Consider the following 25466-nt stretch of genomic DNA (forward strand, 5'->3'; position numbering starts at 1 on the left):
CTTCTTTATTATTTCCTGTATGCTGTTTTGTGACATTTTATGTTTCACACACACACACACACACACACACACACACACACACACACACACACACACAGCTCTGTAAAGTTAGTAAAGGTCATTAGGATCCTCTGAGGGTTGTGGTTAAGTCTGTGTTTATCCTATTTGCACCCAAGCATAGAGGACAGTAGAGAAATAGTTTTTCTTCTAGTTCTCATTACCAAGGGTGTCTGTATGTGTGAGTGTGCATGTGAGTGTGGAATTAAAAATAAATTATAAAAAACAAAATTTGACACTTAAAAAAAAAAAAAATCTGTACTTTCTTACTATTTTACTTCATAATGAGCCTTTTAAAATCTACTGCATAATTCAAGTTTTCAAGTTTCAAGTTTCAAGTTGGCTTTATTGTCACTTCAACCATATACATTTAGTTCACAGTGAAACGAAACAACATTCCTCCAGGACCAAGGTGCTACATGCAACATAAATTTACAACATAAGTTAACAGAAAAAAACACTAAACTAGCTAACTAAGAGGCCTAGTTAGCTGGCTAGCACAGACAAGACAGACTGACCTAACATAAATTACAACATAAATTAACAAAAAAACTAACTATCTAAGGAAGACTAGGAAGTAAAGAAGTTAGTGCAAAAATCCAGTAATAATATTGTGCAAAAGAGCATTTACAGGTTGGTGTATACGATAGTTTGGTGGTGTAGGTCGGTGTGTTTGCGCTTGTGTTGATTAGTCAGTCTAGACTCAATGCTTGAGGTAGTTAAGTTAAGCTGAGTGATAATGTTGTGTGTGTGTGTGTGTGTGTGTGTGTGTGTGTGTGTGTGTGTGTGCGCGCGTGTGTGTGTTTATCAGTCCAGTCCCTTTTTGTTGAGGAGACGGATGGCTTGTGGAAAAAAGCTGTTGCACAGTCTGGATGTGTGTGCCCGAATGCTTCGGTACCTTTTTCCAGATGGTAGGAGTGTGAAGAGTGTGTGAGAGGGGTGTGTCCGATCAGCCACAATGCTGGTGGCTTTGCGAATACAGCGTGTAGTGTAGATGTCCTCAATAGAGGGGAGAGAGACCCCGATGATCTTCTCTGCTGTTCCCACTATCCGCTGTAGGGTCTTGCGGTCCGATATGGCACAGTTCCCAAACCAGACAGTGATACAGCCACTCAGGATACTCTCGATAGTTCCTCTATAGAAGGTGGTCAGGATCGGTGGTGGAAGCTGGGCCCTTCTCAGTCTTCTCAGAAAGAAGAGACGCTGTTGGGCTTTCTTGTGCAGGGAGCTGGTGTTGAGGGACCAGCCGAGGTCCTTCTCCAGGTGGACACCCAGGAATTTGGTGCTGTCGACGATCTCCACAGAGGAGCCGTTGATACTCAGCGGTGAATGGTCGCCTCGTGTCCTCCTAAAGTCAACAACCATCTCTTTTGTCTTATCAACATTCAGAGACAGGTTGTTGTCTTTACACCAGACCGTTAGCCTCTGCACTTCCTCTCTGTACGCTGACTCGTCGTTCTTGCTAATGAGACCCACCACGGTCGTGTCATCAGCGAACTTAATGATGTAATTTGAACTGTGTGTTGCTACACAGTCATGAGTCAGCAGTGTGAACAGCAGAGGACTGAGCACACAGCCTTGTGGGGCCCCAGTGCTCAGTGTGGTGGTGCTGGAGGTGCAGTTCCCGATCCGTACTGACTGAGGCCTTCCGGTCAGAAAGTCCAGGATCCAGTTGCAGAGGGAGGTGTTCAGGCCCAACAGGCTCAGCTTTCCGATCAGTTGTTGGGGATGATCGTGTTGAATGCTGAGCTGAAATCTATGTACAGCATTCGAACATGTGTGTCCTTCTTGTCCAAGTGTGTGAGGGCAAGATGGAGTGCAGTAGAGATGGCGTCATCCGTTGAGCGGTTATGGCGGTACGCAAATTGCAGTGGCCCGAGAAAGTTTGGCCCTAGCTCTTCTAAGCGCCACCTTATCTCCCGCTTTGAAGGCAGAGTCTCGGGTCCTCAGAAGTGCACGCACTTCCGCAGTAATCCACGGTTTCTGGTTGGGTCATGAGATGATGGTCTTGGAGACAGTGACGTCATCGGTGCACTTGTTGATGTAGCTGGACACTGATGACGTGTACTCCTCCAAGTCAATGAAGTCGCCGTAAGTTGCAGCCTCCCTAAACATGTACCAGTCAGTGCTCTCGAAACAGTCCTGAAGAGCAGAGATGGCTCCTGCTGGCCAGGTATTCACCTGCTTCAGAACCGGTTTTGATCGCCTGACGAGTGGTTTGTATGCTGGAATTAGCATAACAGAGATGTGGTCTGAGTAGCCGAGGTGGGGGCGGGGCTCTGCCCGATATGCGCCGGGGATGTTTGTGTAAACAAGATCCAGCGTGTTTTCCCCTCTCGTTGCAAAGTCCACATACTGATGGAATCTAGGAAGCACTGACTTGAGATTTGCATGGTTGAAATCTCCAGGTTTAGGTTTAGGTTGAAAAGTGTCTGGCTGTTGTATGTACGGACACCAGTTACGACGATATCCATACATAAAGTAAAAAAAAATAAACACGTTACACACAAAAACGATGTAGCACCAAATTTTGGCTCTGGAGCGGCCGCTGCGTGCTACTGCCGCGCCGCCGTCAGTAGTGCACTACTGAAAAAAGTAATCTGTTAAAAAAGTAATTGTTAAGGAAAGTGGTAAATATATTACTCATCCAAAGTTATGTTTGTAATTTACTCCATATTTAAATTTGTGTCAGAAATTCCATCATCTGATTGTCTTGTGTATTTATTTTCCAGCATAATATCCATTAAATGAACATACGGTGATCCCGGTAAAATGAATTGGATCATGAAATGTCTTGAACTTTGTTGATTTTCTTGAATGTTTTGTTGAATTCTGCACAATGACTATTTGTGGGAATTCTGTGAGTTGTTCTTTTGTCAGCGGTTCCAGTTCATGTGCATCAAATATTAAGTATAACTGTGTGTTTGTATTTTTCTGGTCATCTTTTAATGATAAAAAGATGACAGTGTAAGGCTTGATTTTCTGTGTCTGTGTTTGTAGGTGTGTGTGTGTGTGTGTGTGTGTTACGGATATAGGCAATGAATTACTTTTGTCATTTTTCAGTAGACTGCATATATCAAATCGTGTGCAGTGACCTTAGCTGTCACCTGTTCTCACACAGAAACAGACACAGACATGCATGAGCACAGACACACATGCATGCATTATAAATTACTCACTATATTCGGGTTCTTGTTAGTGTAATGACCTAAGTCAGTATCGATGTACCCTATCATTTGTGGGTGTGAGTAAGCAAGCGTAAATTATATTAGATGTTTAAAATATTCATTGGTCTTTCCTCAAAGACTCACAGTTGGAAGGGAGCTGGTCATCAAACTATAGCACACTGGGTCACACAAACAGTCTATGTGCATTCTAATCCACAAAATAATTTTAAACTATTCATGGAAAAATTCTGTGTGTTCCAGCACATTTTGTTCTATTAACTGTTGTATGTGTGAATGTCGTAACTGCAGCTTATTGGAAGAAATACTGCACTAGAAATTAACAGGACATATACATGATCATCATGTTGATCACAACAGCTGTTGTGAATAGAAGAGTGGGGGTGGCTGTAGCTCAGGAGGTAGATCTACTAATTGGTAGGTTTGTGGTTTGATCCCTGGCTGTTCGAGTCTGCATTCCGAAAATCGCTGGGCAAAAAAACCCAACCCTAAATTGCTCTGTGATGCCTCCGTTCTGACATCGCTTATACAGTAAAAGTGTTTGGTGAATGAGGGCTCGGGTTGAGTTGAAAAGTGTTATATAAGAACCAGTCCATTTAGCATTGATGTGCAGTAATTTCAAAATTTCAAGCTTAATGATTTCCTGTAGCATTTTTTCTTGTCTTATTTGCAGCAATGTTGCATATTAATGTTTGTTTTTTAATGTCTTTTATAGATTTTATGATGATAATCACCTGATAACAATTCTGATGGAGTAGGCTGCACTCATTTTGTGTGGAAGTAGACTCATCTGATGAAAGCCTGAAGTAGAAAGCCCGGCCGAACAGAGAAACCTGCTAACTGCCGTCATGCTTCAGTGATGTTATTTTTTCGGTCACTACCCACAGCTTGTGACCATAGGTGAGAATAGTAATGTAGATCAACCAGTAAATCGACAGCTATGCTTTCATGCTCAAATCTCTCTTCACCACAGCAGATCAATCAGCGTCTGCATCACTGCCAATGCTGCACCAATAAGTCTGTCAATCTCTCACTTCACTGGTGAACAAAACTCCAAGATACTTGAATTCCTCCGCTTGGGGCAGTAACTCTTGCCCAAGCTGAAGTGGGCACTCTACCCCTTTATGGCCACAAAGCTTGGAGACTTGGAGATGCTCTAATCCCAGCGTGATATGGTTCCTTCTGTCCTTCAAAGCTGGCCATTTTTATCTTTTTGTGCCCTGCTCATCTCTCTTTTTTACTCTTTCTGAATCCCCCTGCGTTTGTAAGTCCTTGGTGGCACACATACAGCCAATTAATTGATTACTCAACAGCTATTATATTACGATCGGCTTTTGTCTCATTGATCACCAGATCATCCCATCAATATTGTGGTAAGGTTGCTAGTGATTTTCAGGTATGATATTATCAGTGTTTTTGAAACATAATGTGCCATTTCACACTCGGTTTTATCCTGCCTCTCCAAGCTGTTGGCTTTATCCAACAGAACAGAACTGAACCCAGACCCCACTATCTCTTGGCCTCGGTGCCCAAACCTAGAAATTCTGTCCATAACCAGATTGATGGGGTAGATTAACTGAGAAAGGGCAGCCCTTGTAGATTCTGAATATCTGACCAGGAATTAATTTGACTTAATTTGAACCAAGCCCTCGCTAGAGTTGGACAGGTACTAGAACAAAGCACTAGCTCAGGCTCAGAGAAGTGATACTCCATCTACAGTAACCAGTTGACTGCCCCTAGAGCCCATCATGCAGATTCTGCGCTCGTGGGAAGATTGACACATGAACGTTTTTTAGGCTTGGATTCGTTTTTTAAGGCCCTGTCCTGGGCAGATTAACTTGTTCCTAAATCTTGTGCTGAAGATTCCTCTGAATCATTCTTAGTCTGGAACATTTCCCAGGACCAATTGCCCTTGTGACACCCTGTCAGGGGGTGAATTGCCCAGATACACTGGGTCACAAAACCCTTTCACCACTTTGAGGTGGTGATCCACAAAGGGTCTTCATACATGGCACATACATAATGCTAGGATCCCAAGTATTGCCATAAATACTAGTTTTAACACAAACCAAGTTAAACGTAAATATATTATGTAAGTAGGTATATAATGTATTTTTCCCTGAGTGCCCCATATATGTATGTAGTGTCTTTAAAATGAAAACAAGAGATGCTTTTAATCCCATTCTTTTTAAAATATGCATGAATAACTTTTCTCTTCAAACCTAATTGATTGCTCGAATCTGCCGAAAGCTTGTTTAAGGTCACATCTGTTTGCATGTTTCAGATGCACCGTTTGTCAAAATAAACCCAACCAAAGAGAAAAACGATAGTTATTAAGCGACAGCTATTATCACATCCAAGGCCCTAGAGAGATGCAGCATGCCACTTAAAGGACAAAACAGAATAATTCTCCACAAATTATAGGCTGTAAGGCAGCACAATTACAACGTCTCCTGGAAGAAATGTGGTGTATTTACGTCTAGATAATGTTTGTGAAAGGAGCAGGTTTGGGTTTTTTCCTTAACCTCCTAGGACCTGGCGTCCACATACGTGGACATCATATTTTGGGTTATTTAGACTAAAATACTCAATTTTGCTCTACAAGGGCCTGATATCCACTTACGAGGACATTATACTGCTACTGTTCTATCAAAAATTTAAACGAATATCCTCATATGTGACTCTTATTTTTCTTAATAACAAAAATAAGGTAAAAAAAAAATTCTGGTAATTCTTTGTTTTTACATTCATCGCGCCCCAATATGCCCAAATATCAAAGAGAAATTAAAAATGCATGCCGTGGAAGAGTTCAGGTCTTAGAAGGTTAACTCTAGAGAGTATCACATGAGAAAGAAAGGAGACAAGTTTAAACTTACTCAGATTTAAGAATTAAAACAAAGAGAAGTTGCTTGTGATTAGGGTTGGGTATTGTTTAGGTTTTATCCGATACCAGTTCCAAACCGGTACTTTTGAAACGGTGCCTGTGCTTAAACGGTGCTCGAACCGGTGCTTAAAGAATGGAGAACACAAAATTGGTCAAAAAAACCTCTCATGTTCAGCTGTTTTTTTGTAAAAAGATAACAATGTTAGCCTTTTCTGCAGCTATAGGGGATTTATGGTATCACTCTTGGCTGGAAGCAGTGCTTAATCAATGGAAAAAACACCAACTTTGTCCAAAAACCTCTCATGTTTAGCTGTTTTCCACTTTTTCTTTGGTCATTTTAGCCTTTTTGGCCAGGGTGAAGGGAGTATCTGCCATCAAACAAGAAGACAGACGCATGTAACTACGACGGTGTTTGCTAGTTCACCTTACATGCATTAATTTAATAAGGTGGTTAGCCTACTCAACGTAAATTACACACGAACAACATTAAGCCACTCACGCAGAGAAGAACGGCTGCTGCTGCCATCATCATCCGTCATCATTTCTGCTACACTGGCAGGGCTAGGGGCCAGGATGTAAAAATGAGATGACAAGAGATGAAGGAGAAACTAGAACGTAAACAGGGGTAATTCTTGTTTCCCTACTTAAGAATTAAGTTAAAACTTTCAGGGAGCTGTGTGAAGAACACTAACCACTGGATGCTAACTTGATAATATGGAGATGTGGAATATTTGTGATTACATTCCCAGCAGGGGGATCTGGCTGTGCTAATCAGCATAATTTTTTAAACAGGGAGCAGGTATACAAGGCAGATGAAAACAGTTTCATGAGTTTAGCTGCATCACTCCATATAGACATGACTGATCATCTTAACAAGAAGTGAGATGACATAGCCTAAAGTAAGTATCTCTAAGTATCTCCTTCATGCATGCACGTTCGGTTCGGTTCGATACTTTGGTGTCACGGTTCGATATTTTTTCGATACAAAAAAATGTTCATTTTTTTTAAATTTGTCATTTATTAAAATTATAAATATATATTTTAACTCAAAAGTACAGTTTTTATATTTAATGTTGCTGAAACAACAAAGTAATAAAAAAAATTAAATCTATCTGATCTGATTACAGAAAAATGGCTCTTTCCAAAATAAAAGCTATACTATACGCTTCTTCTGGGGTATACTCTCAGCAGCATATTAAACATATCAGGTCCCCATAAGGAGAATCATGTGCTAACGGCTGTCTAAATGACTCGGGTAAAGTTTGTAGCATGCGTGCTTGTTGTTTTTGTCTGCTTCCACTTGTCTTTGCACTAGGATGATGTCGGCCTAAATGTGCAGTCATATTCGTTGTGTTCCCACTAGTGCTGTCAGTGTTAATCTGAAATGACGTTAACGCCACAACACGGCAAATCTCCGTTAACGAGCTACCGCGGATTGCCCCGTGCGTGGGGCTGGACGGCCAACACGTTAACGGGCTAACTGCGCTAACGCACTAGTTCCCACCCATGTAATTGAGCATTGCGTGGCACATCCAACACACTGTTTTACTTTTGTCCATGACGCGCTTACCTTCAGGATCATACGTCACATGAAGACCAAAATAGTTCCAAAGGCCAGATCTGAATGAGGGTGGGGGAGGTTCAATTTGCCATGTTGCAACGAGCTTAGCTCTGTCTTGCTAGCTTGCGCTGCGCTCAGTGGATCTGCACTCGACAGTGCAGCCTAGGCGGAGTAGTCGAACGCAGATCCACTGAGCTCTCAACACAGACAGCATCGTCAGAAGAAAAGTTGATAAAATAAATTAAAAATTTTGTATTGTTCGATACATATGCGTACCAAACCGAAAGCACTGTATCGAACGGTTCAATGTCGATACGAGTATCGTTGCACCCCTAATATATACGCCTAAAAAGTTAGGCGTACCGGCACAAAAGTTAGGCGCACACAAATTTTATAATAATTTATATAATATAATGTGTTTTTCTGGATACACTGTGCTTTTTCAGCATTCAAAGATTGATGACACCGTGTAAGAGCACTGGCTATGAATTTCAGAAGGATCAGGCCTTAACTTAACAGAAAAGTTAGCAATAGTTCTTTTCCTATTACAGCTACATCCACTTCTGTCGTGCCTAGGCTGCTCACTAGGGCTGGGTATCATCACTGATTTCTATAATCCATTTGATTCCAGTTTTCAAAGTCCCGATTCGATTCAACTTAGCCTCAGACAGTCAGAAATATTATAATTCTGATCATTTATCAGTACTGACTTCATCAGAATTGTGAACATCACAGCAGATGCCTATGTGTGAAAGTAACTGAGAATAAAACACAAAAAAACATGAAGGAGATTTTCCTGGTCTGGCTTTTTATAGCAGATAACCTTAAAAATATTATACAATGTTCTGCATATAAAGTTTAAATTTCTTCAGTATTGAACAACAGAAAAAATAGGCTTTCTTGTCCGAGGTCATTTAAGTGAAAAAAAGAAAAAGAAAAAAAGACAGCAACCGACAGCGCTGTAAACAACGGTAGACTGGTGGGTAATAAGCGAATGAATAATACAGGTAACAGAGATTGGAGACGGGAAACTGTTCTTGAAGTACAGAGAGAGATAGAGAGAGAGCTAGCTGTGCATGAAGTGTGATTTTAATTGTCGTGGAAGCAAAACAGCAAAATTCATGACGACATTGATCAAATGTGAAGCGCAGTTTGCTGCTTCTTTTGCTGCTTCTTTTGCTGCTGGCTCGGTGAATTTTGTTTGGAGAGAGACAAAACCTGCAGCTCAGAATCAGCGCAAAAAGACGTAATCACAGCGCGGACCGGACGCATCAGAATTGCAAAGCTCCGACAGCGTGTCCGTCTACGGGCCGTCAGGTGAGAAAGCCGAGAAAGACAAAGTTGATTCTGATGCGTCGGTTCCGTTCTGTGTTTACGTCTTTGTTTGGAATCCAAGTACCTGCTCTCATTTGCTGTTTGGTTGTTGTTGAAATGGTTTTGTGAGCTTTAATCTGAGAATCTGGCGTTTCTGGCAAAACACAGTTATATTTAAAAGTCAATTCAGGATTTAATGAATTGATATCACTTTATTCAAGCTACTCACCTCCCACTTCCACCTGCACTTTCAACTGGACCATGGCCAATCAGAGAGGTCCCGCCCCTTACTATCTCTGATTGGTTTAGTCCACGATAGGGGCAAAATGTGTGTCTGTTGTTGACCACAGGGAAGGTTGCAGATTTTTTTTTTTTTTTTTCGCTACCCGAACAGTTGGTCGCACAGGTGCAACCAAATAATTTTTTTTAGTCGCACCACTGAAAAATTTGGTCGTATTTGCGACCAAATTGGTCGCACTCTAGAGCCCTGATACATATATATATATATATATATATATATATATATATATACATATACATTTATATATACACACACATACATATATATATATATATATATATATACACACACACATACATATATATATATATATATATGTATATATATATATATATATATATATATATATGTATATATATATATATATATATATATATATATATATATGTATATATATATATATATATATATATATGTGTGTATATATATATATATATATATATATATATATATATATATATGTGTATATATATATATATATATATATATATATATATATATATATATGTATATGTATATATATATATATATATATATATATATATATATATTAGGGGTGCAATGATACACAAAATTTGGTTCGGTTTGATACTTTGATGTCACGGTTTGATATTTTTTCGATACAAAAAAATGTTCATGCCTTTTTAATTTCTCATTTATTAAAATTATAAATATATATTTTAACTCAAAAGTACAGTTTTTAAATAATTTAAAGAAAAATAAATCTATCTGATTGAGAAATCACTCATCTTTGGAAAAGAGAGTTTATTACAGAGAAATGGCTCTTTCCAAAATAAAAGCTATACTATACGCTTCTTCTGGGCTATATTCTCAGCAGCATATTAAACATATCAGGTTCCCATAAGGAGAATCATGTGCTAACGGCTGTCTAAATGACTCGGGTAAAGTTTGTAGCATGCGTGCTTGTTGTTTTTGTCTGCTTCCACTTGTCTTTGCACTAGGATGATGTCGGCATAAATGTGCAGTCATATTCGTTGTGTTCCCACTAGTGCTGTCAGCGTTAATCTCGTTAAAATAACATTAATGCCATAATGCGGCAAATCTCCATTAACGAGTTACCGTGGATCGCCCCGTGCGTGGGGCTGGACGGCGTCAACATGTTAACGCACTAGTTCCCACCAATGTAATTGAGCATTGCGTGGCACATCCGACATACCGTTTTACTTTTGTCCATGACGCGCTTACCATCAGGGTCATACTTCACATGAAAACCAAAATAGTTCCAAACGCCAGATCTGAATGAGGGTGGGGGAGGTTCAATTTCGGCTAGCGTTGAGGCAGTTGCCATGTTGCAACGAGCTTAACGTCTGTCTGGCTAGCTTGCGCTGTGCTCAGTGGATCTGCTCTCGACAGTGCAGCTTAGGCGGACTAATCGAACGCAGATCCACTGAGCTCGTAAGAAGTGTTACGGGTTCAGATATTGAGGGTGAGCACAAAAACAATAATGGTCCAGAAGAGCTTCGGTCAAACAATGATTTTAATGAACACGCGTGGGGAGATGAACACTGCCCGCAGACAGCATCGATCTCCGCCCAATGATACACAAACGGTTGTTTTATACCATCAGGGTTTGGTTTATGACGCCCCCTCATGCGTCAAACAGATACAATTCACATACAATAATATTGACAACTTTCGACATATATGGAAAGAGCCTTCTCTCCGTCTCGAGGCCAGGTGCCAACTCTCACTTATCTCCTGGAGCATACTTTTGCAGCTACAGGCATTTGCAAACTGTTATTCGAACTCCTAGCCTAAACATGAGCCCAACTGTTGTCTGTGTGTGTGTGTGTGTGTGTGTCGACCTCCAACGCACTCAGCCTCACCCCGCCCGTTGGCGCTTCTAACCTTTTCCCAGACAGAAGCTCTCAGTGGTATGTGTAATAATCTTAACTAAAAGTATGTGTGATCTATTGAATAAATGTTTTACCAAAATGCCCCTACTCAAGGCTTAATAAAAGAATGTAAAATATGTGTTGTGTAAGCGTGTTCTTTCCATAGCTCAACATCTCTTACACCATGTATTGTCTGATCATAGCGCCAAACAATGTTCACGACCTTCAACTACCTGACTGAGCTTCAACTCTTTAAATAAGCACAGAAATGCAAAGTGTTTATAAAATGATTACAACTACACCTGTAATGAAAAGGTTAGTACGTGATTATGATAACACCAGTAATACAAATTATAACATAATACCAACAACTTCAGTCAATGTTTTTGATGAGAATAAGAATTAATGCAATGGTTAATGATAATGGTTATGAATAGTAGCAGTAAAATATTTCCCTGATCTCCACAGAAGAAAAGTTGATTAACTAAATTGAAAATTTTGTATTGTTCGATACATATGCGTACCGAACCGAAAGCACTGTATGAACGGTTCAATACCGATACAAGTATTGTTGCACCCCTAATAAATATATATATATATATATATATATATATATATATATATATATATATATATATATATATATATACAATCCAAATCTAAGTCCAAAATATGAGATATAACATACTGCTGTTTGAATAGACAGCTTACACTGCCACACTTATGCCAAGCTGTTAAAGCCTTTGTTAGTATGTTACATCCTTTGACGGCACACACTGAGGATCCAGGGGGTTCGTCAGTGCGTTGTGCCACACCCCAGTGGCTTTCTTTAACAAATGTAAGTTTTTATTTTCATTCATTTACTTCAATTTATTTATTTATATTTTAGCAAGGATTTTAGGAATTCTATTAACCTTTTGGAGCTTTGTACTTTCTTAAATGTGTTCTTAGAGCTGTTGACCAAAGTTTTGATAAGCTATTTTCACAGCCTTTTGAGCATTTATCAATATGTCAAGCCATTTTGAAGAATTTGCATGTTGATGAGGTCTTTGTGTTTTGATTTAAAAATCTTTTTTATCTTTGGGCTACTATTTGCATGAGACTTTGCCTTTTCTAAAGTGAACATCTGGAAATGTCACCTTAAATAGACATAAACACGGGGACCAAGATATGTCCTTCAGTGTGCATATTTAACAAATGTAGTACTGCTATCTTGCATTTAAACATATCTCTAGAATTAGAATGTCCTGCACCCAAGAATGTCCTGACTTAGATGAGATGCTGAAAAACTAGTTCATGCATTTAAAACTTCTAGACTGACTGACTATTGTAATTAATCATTATCGGGCTGTCCTAAAAAAAAACTCCCTGAAAAGCCTTCAGTTGATCTAAACTGCCACAGCAAAAGTATTGACAGGGACTAGAAAGAGAGAGTTTTATATTGCCTTCTCCTCTTTGGTTCCCTTTTAAATCAAGAATTTAATTTAAAATCCTTCTCCTCACATACAAACTCTTGAATAATGAGGACCCATCTTGTCTTAAAGATTACCCCAATCGAGTACTTCACTATCAGACTGCAGGGTTATTTGTGGTTCCTAGGGTATTTAAAAGTAGAATGGCCCCTCTTCAGCTCCCAATTTGGATTCGGGAGACAGACACACTCACTACTTTTAAGATTTGGCTTAAAGCTTTTTTTTTTTTTTTGATAAAGTGTATAGTTAGGGCTAGATCAACCTTCAATCCTGCCTTAGTTACTCTCCAATAGACTTTGACTGGTGGGAGGTTTCTATGAGTATTTCAAGAGTATTTCTTTTTCACTCACCTCCTTTCACTCTTTGTGTGCTGATACACCACTCTGGATTTAATCAGTTATTATTAATCTCTGCAGTGTGTCTTTTGTTCCGTCTTCCTTGCCTATGTACACATATGTGCTAAAATGCTAGTAAGATATTGCAGGGTAGTTTGGGATTTATACTGATTTTGACCCTTTTAGTCTTTTGTTCCTGAAGATTATGTCAGTTTGTGACAAAAGGCTTGAGCAGACTCAACTAACCAGTACCTCTAACTCACCATGTTATTGTCTACTGTTTTTGTATGTGCTGGCTTGCATGTTTTAGAAGTAACTGACCTGGTTTACCTTAGTAAAAATGTTCACCATCGTCTCATAGCTACCTGTCATCACCGGCACAGCACGAGCTCTTCCTGGTATACTTTGTTTCCTCCAATCCCATTGGAGCATTACAGTTGAATGCCTCCTGCTTTGCCTGTGTGGTTTTCAAGCAAAAGCCATATTGACAGGGCAAATATCAAACAATGTTTTTCTCTTGGCCTATTTACTCACTGGCAACAATAGGGGGCTCTTTCAAAACTTTTTATCCTTGTGTCAAGTCCATCTGTCTTCCAAAGTTTATCTGTCAACACAGTGTAAATGTAAGCAATATCTCATCTTTCTTTTACATTTTGGAACGCTTTAAATTTGACTGATATTGATATTGATATTGAAGATTGTGATTGATGGCTGACTGGCATACATATGTAATGTAGCAGTGATATAATAATGATACACATTTGAGCTATTTAGGAGCACATTTTCCTGTAATAACTGAAAATTATTTCATGAACAGTACAAACTTTAAATAGTGGAGGGGTCAACCATCAATAGTTGCAGATGTCTGATAACTTTTACTTATCATTTATGGTAAAAAGCAAAGTATATAAATACATTGAATAACATGGATTCTGCAGTACTCGGAAGTACTGTATACACAGAGTTCAAATTTATTGTGCTCACCTTACTTATTTAAATGTATATTTAATTCAAGTAAATGCCAAACCTTATGGCTTTTGCCTACTTTGCCTTTAATTTAGTAGTGCTATTCTAGCTTCTGATTGGTTAAGTTAATCACATGTCTGATTAAATCCAGGAAATGGTATTGGAATGGAACTCATGAAAATATGAACATCCATGTCTGTTCATGATCATCCTGTTCTTCTCCTTCTTCTTCAGAAAGACCCAGCAATCTTACATGTTTCTACATAAAGTCTTTCCACCACTAGAGAAGCATCAGAGAGTCACTGAAAGCAACAAAAGAGGTCAGCTCGGTAGCAGGTAGGTCAAAGTAAGAAAATTGTTTGGGGCTTGAAGGTAATACACTAAAGTAGAGTTAGTTTCGACCTGCAAGAAAGGCTTGAATTAACCTCTTGTTTCAAAATGAAATTACTGCTTTCTGGTTTTCAAACTTTACCTAATGACTGCTCTACGTTTTTGTAGCATATCAGTAGTAAATTTGACCTTCGTTGTGTTTTGATAAATGAGTTTTAGGCAAAACAGAATCCAAATGAATTATTTCACTGTTAAGACATGTCATGTTATACACTGGTGAATTTGGATGATTTAGGAAAATGATTCCAAATGAATCTAACTGGCTAGGACTGAATATTTGTTTATTGGTATCAATGCTGTTTCATATTTAATGATCAATTCAAATGAGTGAGGTGGATAGGCAGGTGTTAATTTCTTTATCTCTCATTCTCTCTTAAATACACTGAGGGCTGTACTGTACAAATGCATATTTCCTACTTTAAGAGAAAGTTGCTTGTGTCAGATTTTGTTGTTGTTGTCATTTACAGGTTTTATGTTATCTGTGTTGTTGTACAGTTTAAGGGGAAAAAGAAGCCGGTTATATTGCCCATTATTGCTAATTGCAGTAGTATATAAAGTCATTTATTTCAGTTATATTTCAAGTTTAGATATATGTTCCGTGGGGGCTAGATTTTAACGTTAACTTGAGGAAAGCTTTAATTGGTCATCTCTTAATACTTGTTTTGATAAAGCTAATAAATAGGAATGTTTTGTTACTTATTTATCCTAGTAAAATAATATTGACCCCCCCCTAATGTCACTTTTAAATCTTCTGAAGTCCAAGAGCTCCCCCCACCTTCTTTGAAAACTGGTCTTTTTGTTTAGTAGGTTTTCCTCAGTCACTTTTTTTCAGTGTGCACCATTTCAGTTACCTCCATTAATTTCCCAGGAGATTTATCACCCAAGTGGCAGATAAAATTGCCCAGTAAACAGTGAGCCATATAGTGGAACAATTTAAACACAATTTTGTGCAATTAAGATTTTGTAAAGCATACGTTTAAGTTAATGTTCCTTTTGCCAGTTTTACTGCCTTATAATATTTCAAGTCGACTTAGTAAAGGAGTTGTTCCGGTAATTGTGACTTCTTTTATTCTTCAGGGTTAAATAGTTTGACCCTGGAGATTATAACTTTGTGCAGTTGCCTAAACTTGTTTAAAAGGAATTGTAACACTAACAGTGATCTCCTTCATTACTTTTAGTAAATGTATTATTCTTCTTATAATTATTATTGTTACATGCAATCAGATCATTTGCATTCTGAAGTGTCAGAAGATGGTTTCTATGTCATATATATAAAGCAAACATAGATGATCCACTTCATTCCTTATACTGAAGAGTGCATTTAGCAATAAACGTACATTTTATGACTTGTATTTAACAAGTAGGGTCAGGACCACTGCCATATTGCTAATGTGCTTGTGTAGCCTCAGCAGTGCCCCGTAAAGAGAGAGCTGATCTGTTACTGTCGACTGATAGACTGGCAAATAGCATCTGTCTTCTCTATCACTCAATCAGTTACACTCTCTTAAATTCGCACATACACACTAGGAAAGATTTAAACATAGACAGAGATATCTGTTGTTGACACAAGCAGAATTAAAGCCTCTGCAGCACTCATCAACTTTGGAGAATTTGGGCTTGATGCCAGTGCGCCATCCTACCACCATCACTAGAAAATCAAAGATAAATATTTGATGTCTGAAAGACTTTTGTGTGTGTGTGTGTGTGTGTGTGTGGGGTGTTTGAGTCTTTTACTGTGTCTTTTTTTTCTCTCACTAAAATGCAAAACTTTGTATTGATCCACTCATCATTTTATGCAGCTTGGCTTTTTGGAATGGCATATACAGCAGTGTGTTACTGTACTGACAGTCTCCAAGGGTATGGCAGTGACAACTTCACAGTGTCACCTTGGTGATGGTTGCTTAATGATGAAGGAGGGTGGTAAGTGGAGTGGACGTGTGATACTGACACAGCAGGGAATAAAGCACAGGATGCCAGTGTCCTGCCAGCTGTTTTCCAACCTTCTAATGCCAGGTGAAAAACTCCTATTGCTTATAATTACATCCTGCAGAAGTCAAAAGTATTTTTGCAGAAGTTAAAAAAATACATTTTTAAACTTAGCCATAAGCCACTGAACTGTTCTTAAATAACTGTTAGTAAGCATCTGAGAGTTTCTTTTTTTCTTTTTTATGGGCTTGCTATACCAAATATTACCCATCTTTTTTTTCAATAAAATATGTGTTTTACAGTGCAACCAGTATTTTAACACATCCTTCAGTCTTCAGTAGTCCTTCAGACATTTTTATCAGCCCAACTGCTTGGATAAGTCCCTCTGTCTGCCTTTCCAACTATATTTTTCTTTCATCCATCCATCTCCTACCTGCAGTGACTTTTCTGTTGCAGTGCGCCGACTGTGTTGCTGCTAATCACTCTCTTTCAGCTTCGCCTCCAGCAACGATTAATGGGTTTCATTTTCGCTCATTTGGAGCCAACACCTGTGACCAATGAGAGAAAAGCAAGGAGTAATTATACCCATATTTGAAATGAATATGCGTGTTGTGTGTATGTGTACGAGAGGGGGAGAGCAAACACAGCAAAGTCATAATAAATCTAACTTTACTTGATCTCTATTTGTGTGTGTGTTGTTTGTGTACGACTCCCACCTGAGGTTGAAGTCATTACACTGTTGCAGCAAGTGAACTTGGTGTGTGTGAAATACAGAGAGATGGCAAGCAAGGGATGTGGGATGAGATGGGGGGAAAAAAGAATCATTCTCCAGTGCCCGGTGGTACACCTCATCACTCAGATGTATCATATGAGCTCTGCATGTGTGTGTGTAATTACTCTGATACATCACCTGAACTAGATGTGAACTCTGTCAGGAGCTACCTCTCAGCCCCAGCAGAACCTTTAGGCTCTGCATGTGTATGTCCCCATGTGTGCACATGCAGGTTGACTAACTTATGCAGGGGAGATATGCACATGCGTGTGCAAGACTGGGCCTATGGAGCATTTTGTGCATTTGTGTAAGCAGTATGCATAAATCCTCTCATGTAAGCTGTGTATTTGCTTTGTGAAGCACTTTGTGTCTCTCGTTTGTAAAAACCACTATACAATTACATTTTGGTTGCCCGTTTGTATATTTTTCTGAATTTGTATTAACTTCTGGTTCATGCCAATCCAAAATTCTATTTTGCCATTTTAAAAAAATACTTTCAGGGTTTACTAAAAGGGTCAATTCTGAAAGATATCTACTAAAAACTAAAAGATATTTACAACGGTTCTGTACTGGTGTGAAGCTGGCATAGCCGGACGGCTCAAAGTTGTAAGCTTAACACAAACTTCTAATGGCAAGGTCATCACATTTCTGGCTATCAGTAATACTAGTATTTAGTTGACTCTTAACTAAGAACATACTAACACATTTTTTATGTATTGATATAACAGGCATATGGTATTGTCTCAATAAATCTGTCCCATATCTGTCTCTGTAAGTACTCTTTCAACTCCAGCAATTACACTGGATTTACTCTATGTCAGTGCTACATTTGTCTATAACACTGTATTTGCTCCCACACCTTTAGTTCCTTTGTGATGACCCACCATGTTATTTCTCTTCCCCCTTTCCTGTTTTTTTTTTCTTGCTTTGGTGCTCTTTTTTTCCTTTCTGGTTTTGGTCCATCTTTTCTGAACTGGTTTCTTTTGTGAAAAATATCTACATTATTAAAAAAAAAAATTTTTCTCTTTTTTAACCTTTATCTGCCCTCTTTCTTTCTTGGCCTGTCTTCCTCTATCGCTTTGATCATTTGATTTTCTGGGCTTGGCTCTCAGTTCAGCCTCTTTTTTTGTACAACCTTGTAATAAATATTTCATTCATGTTCTTTGATCAGACTGGGTAGAATCTAATTGGCAGGTGGAATCCGGTCATATTTTACGGAGGCTGTATTTACACTACTGCTGTTTCCAAACAATTACCTTTAACAGGAACATGCTGATGTAAATTAAGTTCAGGATTTTATAGACCTAGAATCAATTCACTTGCTTTACAGTATCCAATTTAATTTATTCACTTTCATGTCACTGAACCATGTTGTCATATCAATGATCTTTATATATATATATATATATATATATATATATATATATATATATATTTATATATATATATATATACATATATATATATATATATATATATATATATATATCTCGATAGATATAGATATATAGATATATAGATAGATATATGCATCCACAGCGTACTACATATTGGATTATTCACTCTAGTTCTTCCACAAGCTCTTTGCAGTGAAGTCTTTGTAGTGAAGACGAAGCCTTTCTGTTTCCAGCAGAGATGCAGGTAAGAATCTCTGAGGATTTAAATAAAGAGGAGTTGAATCAAAATCAGCTGTTGCCACTGGGTTGTATAGCCGCAGGCTCAGTCCTGGGGGGATTTGGAGTGTGTGTTTCCTTCTGGAACCCGTCATGTTGGATGATTGAACTTGTATATGTGTGCTGTGTTGCTCTCATGAGACTGAATGTGCAAGTGCACAGCTCCACAGGTAAAGGTGTGTGTTAGTGAGGCTGAGGAAATGACCAGGAAATTCACTTTAAAATAAAGGCTAATGTTGTTTTAGTTGTTTTTTTTTTTTTCAGTGAAACCAGTAAATGATAAACATCCAGTTAACATTTGACAATATTCAATTCACAGATCTTTGGTTTTTTTTGTTTTGTTTTGTTTTGTTTTTTAGCTTTATTAAAGTTTAATAAAGAAAGAAAACCTCAGGGACTTGCTGAGGAAACATAGGAGGAAACATTGGCCTGATTACTTGAACATTCTGGAGTGTAGCCCAGGATTTACATATATAAATATCAGAAAAAATGTGACTTGCTTCATTTCATGTTGTTAGAAATATTTTTTTAAATGGGCAAAAAGACACTTTTTAGTACACTGAGGACCATACAGGAGGTGACAGTAGAAGTTACGCCTCTTTTTAAAAAGTTTCTTTTTAACAACAGTAATTATTCCATAAATTTTGTGGGCAAATATGTATTTGTATCTTCTTTTTAAATTGATGTGTACAGTGAAATTAAGAAATGGCCTGTGTCTTCAGTGTTGTATGTCGTGTGTCATCTGTGTCATTTTGGGTCTCACAGATTATCTCAGGATGAAGTAATGTTTCAAAATGCCAAAATAACATTAATTAATTAATTTAAAAACACTATGAAATTCAATACAACTTTCTGATTTAAAAACTTTACCTGGAAAGTTTTAAAGTCCAGGGCGAAGTTTCAGTCTTTCAGCAAAGACTATGAAAGTTTAAAAGGAGTGCATGTTGGTGTGTGGGGGGAGTGGGGTTTTTGTGTGTGTAGAGACTCGAAAAGGATTTAAAGATAGATACTGAAGTTACGGATTGTCCCCTGCAGTGTAATATTCTATACCACACACACACACACACACACACACACACACACACACACACACACACACACACACACACACATTATGTAGCAGCTATCCCCCACCGAGCTATATCTTCTTCTGTATCTGACATTCTATGGCTGGATGGGCAGAAAGCTACACACCCACCCACACACACACTCACACACACACACACACACACACACAGTTGACTTCGCAGTGTCATCATCTTCACTGTGAAAACGTGTGATCCTTCTCTCTCTTCTGTGTATCACACATTCGCCCCCAAAGATCAATTTCTGGAAATAAATGGTAAAGCTAAATGGAAGGATGGCAATCTGGCAGAGAATCTGGACCAAATGCTGTAGTCAGAGAAAAAAGGTTCCCGGAAACTTTTGAAAACAGCACTTTCCTGCCCCTTTCCTTTGTGAGGAAATAGGTTGACTGCCACCATAGGGCCAATCTAATCCTAAGTGCTCTCTAAAATAGCTTTTTACAGGACCTGCTGTCTTGAATTTCCAAGTAGATGTGGAACAAATCCTCCAGCTTTGCCTGAAGGGCCTTTTCAGGGCTTTCACTGAAGGCAAAGATGACACTTTGTTCATTAAGTTTCACCTCAGCACGATTCATATGAACTTTGCAGACGTGCAGTTGTTGTTGTATTTGTACTATGTCATTGTAAAGTGAGTGATATTTTTGCTTAGGTTCTGTTTTGAACTGTCAGTAGGAGTTTAAAGTAGTTTCATTTCTTTTGTTATTTGTTTCATAATAAATTAGTTCAAATCTTATACATACCAGATCCCATGCACATAGTTTCTAAAATTACAGAATTTTCTGCTGGGGTCATAACCTTTTTTGTTTGTTCTCCCTCTTTCTTTTTCATCTTGTGCCTCTTCTTCTTAGTCTTCCTTGTCTTCTCATTTTATAGAAAGCTTGGTAGCTAGTCTTATGAACTGAATTCCCTAAAACTGCATTTTTCTGAGACCAGTTAACAAGACCTAACTGGCTGACAACATGACATGATTTTAAAAACTATTTAATACATTTAATAATTGTATTAAATATTAATAAAGTATTGTCTTGTGAAAATTTCTAGCTATGTGTAAAGCTGACGTATATTACCTGGCCCTGCAGTCGGAAAACCAAGTAGTCACATTTCTTTCTAGAGTTCTTTCTATTACAGTTTTAATATACAATGCTGTCCTTGCCCATTAGCTATGATGAATGTCTTGGATTCCTAGTTATGGCAGAGAAAGAGAAGAAACGAGAGCATTCACCTCAAATTACTGTCATCCAGATAAATCGCTTACAGCATGCCAACGAAACTGGCGCAGTGCCCTTTTAACAAGCTTAAATCAATTAAGACAAAATGATCAATTTACCTCAGTAATTAGCCCATGCATTAGTGGTTATTACCAAGAAACACATTTATTCATCAGTTTTTCTGCTCTCCTTCTCAACCTCCATCACTTTCCTTATCAAGACCATACGTGACGCTAAATGGGAAGTGTGCAATCAGCTAAATTGAATTTAATTGATTAAATAATTAGACAGCTTTAAATGAGTCAATTAATGAGTCAATTATAGAAGAACAGGCAGGTGGGGGGGGGTTGGAGATATCCCATGGGTTTCGGGGGTTTATTAATAATAACTAGGATTTTAACATCTTGGCACCAGGGAAACGTAATCCCTCATTGTCTGTAACCCAGAAAAGCTTCACTCCAAGGAGACTCAGTCACTCAGAAAACTCAAACACACTTCAAAACTTCAAATACAGCAGTACAGTGGAAAAGTATGAATGGCTTTATTTCTGACTTTGCAAACATGCACAGTTTTGTGGAATATTTCTCATATTGACATATTGCCAGCATAAACCTTTATAACCACAGCTCAGGGTTGTCTAACTTTTTTGGTGCCCTTTGGGGAGAGCCCTCAGATGTACGGGTAATTCTGCCATCAGAGATTTTGATAAACTGTCAATTTTGAGTAAGTGGATTCAGGTGAGTTGTAATTGACCTAGTTACAGCAGTTTTAAGAAAATCAAATGTGTTTTTGTGTCTAGGATGAAGATCTAAACAGACAAGACTTTTAGTAATATTAGAAGAAAAGAAAAATGTCTTCACCTGTGATGGAGTTCAGGACTCAAACATCAAGTCTTTGGTCATTTTCAAGAACTGACATGACCTTTAATGTTAGAAGTCTCTCATCCATCTTCGTTACTGTCTCAAATATTGGCAATATATCTTCTTGCTTTTTTACTTTAACTTTAAACCTAACTTTATTTTTAAAAAAAACCAGCTCATTTCTTTACTGCAATAGAAAAAGGTTAATAATACACTGTCAAGAAATATTTAGGGGTCCTTGAAGCTTTATTTCTGCCTTGGATAGCATGAGCTATGGTATGAATAAAAAGAAAACCACAAGATGTTCATAATATGAATATAGAAATGGTCTTTAATAAGAGCTGTTGGCAGAAAAGCATTTGCTGCTCCATACTTTTAAGTCTTACAAGACTGTAACCATTCAATGGAGCTGGTAACTGCATGCATTAAGTTTAGATTAATTCCAAATCATGTTCCATAAGAGATTGTAAATATCAACACTTCACCGAGTTCTTTTGATTCCTCAGAGGCATTCGATGGAAGACAAAACACTGCTCAGTTGACCATTTAACACTTTATTTCTCTTTCTCATTACTTCTAGAAGGGAGATGCGTCCTGCATGGTAAATGGCCTGAATTTGTATAGCGCTTTACTTAGTCCCTAAGGACCCCAAAGCGCTTTACACTACATTCAGTTATTCACACACTGGTGATGGCAAGCTACATTGTAGCCACAGCTGCTCTGGGGCGCACTGACAGAGGCGAGGCTGCCAGACACTGGCGCCACCGGGCCCTCTGACCACCAGTAGGAAACGGGTGAAGTGTCTTGCCCAAGGACACAACGACCGAGACTGTCGGAGCCGGGGCTCGAACCGGCAACCTTCCAATTACAAGACGAACTGCCAACTCTTGAGCCACAATAGTCTAAACAACAGTGTCTCAATAACTTTCCACTAGAGATGGTCCCCTCTTATCTCCATTTTCCCAGGCAAGCGTGAGCGAGAGTCTGTAGCTTTCTACTCCCCAAGGACACAAGGTCTCATGCCTTTATTTTTCAGGGCTGTGTCCACTTAATACTACACTATATAACTTTACAACACTTATTATTAATAAAAAGCATAGCATTATTGAGGCACTGCAAATTATTTAATTCCAACAAGATGATTTATATATCTACCACTGATCTGACACAATGTATTCATCCCACGGTGTTATACATTGACTTGTTCCAAAATTTTATAATTCAGGGCAGTAAGAGGGAACACGGGTAGATAAGAATCTATGCAGCTGTATTTAGCAACGCTGACTGGATGAAACTGTTCTTTTAAAAACAAAACACAGACAAAAAAAAAAACATGAACAACATGAAAAATTGGTTTCAAAACTTGTTTCCATCCCATTGATTCTTTGACTTTTTTTTTCTCAGAAAACTCATACTCTTTCTGCTCTCAGATTGATTACAGTCTCCAGTAATGAGACAGCCGGGTTTAGAGATTTTCTCTTCACAAAATGACAAGGTAAAAAATATGAAGGACACCCTCAATCAGTCACTCATATGGACTGTGTCAGTTTGAATAACTGCAGAGCAATTGGGTAAATATGAGTGCCTGGCTATGGTAATGGTAACTGATTGATGTTTGAAGTAGCAATGAAACAGCCCTGGTGCCATGCAAACTAATGTGTACAACTTGAGCCAAGTAAACAAAATAAAAAAAACTTTGTTATACAAAGGGTTTATCAGTGTGAATTACAGTTGGAGAACATAGTGAGTAATATATATGGCTCACATTAACAGCCATATCAAATCCTAACGTGGCATTCTACTGGGACCCCATTATTTCAGTTTGAAAAAACTGCTGCTTGAAAGCGTGGCTAAAAATGTTATAGCATGCAAGCAATTCACATTTAGTCTTATTGGTCGTATCCTCGTAACCTTACAATAGAATAGAGGGAAACCCAACAAATGTTATAAGAAACTTCAGAAACCAGTTGTTTTATCGCCATCCAGTGATTGTTTTTTCTCTCATTCCTATTAACCTGATCTCTCCTCTCCGATTAATCCCCGGTGCTGATGAATTGTAGAGGCTAACCTGCATGCAAATAAAGCTAGAGAAGGTGGAGTATGGTCCCTCATTCTCAGCGTCAGCATTCTCCTCCATCACCAGCTTTTATTGTATCCTATTGTTGCATCAGTGAATGGCTACCCATATGGAAAAGAAATAGAAAAAGACTTGCATCAAATGTGGCCTACTTCATATAGTGAATCATATAAGACTTATATGATTTACTCATGAAAGTGGCCACTTTCATATATTGTTTTTGTAAGTATCCAAAACATACAAGTTTCATTTATATATTTTTTCTAGGGATCTTATATCTGTTTTCACTCTTTTATACTTTTCATACAAGTTTCACACAAGACAGATATAAACTTTATAAGATTTATATATATCTTTTCCATATGGGCAGATTTCTTATTTCATGTCTATTTGTAATCATTTTGGTTTGGCTGTTTGGAGACCTTATTAAAAACGTTTTTGTTTTAATAAGGTCCCTTTGTTCCTGTTAGGCAATTTTATCTTCCCACTCTCATTAAGTGCTCACTCATAGGAGAGTGCTCACTCTCCTATGATTGTTGGGGTTTTCTCTGTGTTATTGTACGGTTTTTAACTGATCGTATAAAGTGTCTTGAAGTTCTTATAAATTAAAATAAAAGTGTGGTCAGTATTTTACCACTTTGTGATTATCATAAGGCTACCGTAAAAAAAAGTCTCTTAAATAAAAAATATAAAAAATATCTTAGGAACGAAGATTAACGGTAATAATTTTACATTAAAATGGTTTACGTGAACTGATCACAGCTAGCTACAGAATGCAAAAAACACAACCATTATGATTTTATGTCCAAAAAATATTTCTAGCATTATATTAAATCGTCTTAATGCAAAATAAATTAATGAAATATACATATACATAAATCCCTAAATGTGCAGGAGGGAATATGATGCAATATGAATTTGTACTAGAAGATAAAAAAAATGTGGTATCTCCTCTGCCCTTAGTCCAGTAGAAGAAAATGTTTCCCACTTGCTAATATCCAGTGTTATCACGATCAATATAAATTCTATTTTATATTTTATTGACACAGTTTTAAGGCAAACATGTTCACTTAAAAGTAGTTCAGTCCATTTAAAAAACAAACATGACATTATTTTCACCCACAGATAGTCTATCTTTTAAACTAAAACAGCTTCTGATGAGCTTGTGCCATTTACATAATGTATTTAAAATGAAATGGAAAGCTTCTGGATCAGCAGTCAGACATCTATCTTAAAGACTGACTTGGGGAATAAATTATCTTTGTAATGCTTTCCCCATTTACAGTCATGTCATGCTTTATTCTCTAATGGAAAAGTTGAATGTGGAAAATAGCATTGAGAGTGTTAAGTGAGACTTTTTGAAACCTTTTTCTATTATTAATAGAAAAAAAACATTGGAAATGAATTTATCAAAGGCAATGAGAGTAAAATGGTGTAGAAAAGTTCTATGTTCAGTTATTTTAAAGTTCTGACAAACACAGGAAACGGCTTTGTCAGACAGTAAAGTGCAATTTGGAGTAAAAGTAAGCCTACGACATAAATTG

Source organism: Perissodus microlepis, chromosome 5 (genome assembly GCF_051167445.1).
Source record: "Perissodus microlepis isolate ML-2025 ecotype Zambia chromosome 5, ASM5116744v1, whole genome shotgun sequence".
NCBI lineage: Eukaryota > Metazoa > Chordata > Actinopteri > Cichliformes > Cichlidae > Perissodus > Perissodus microlepis.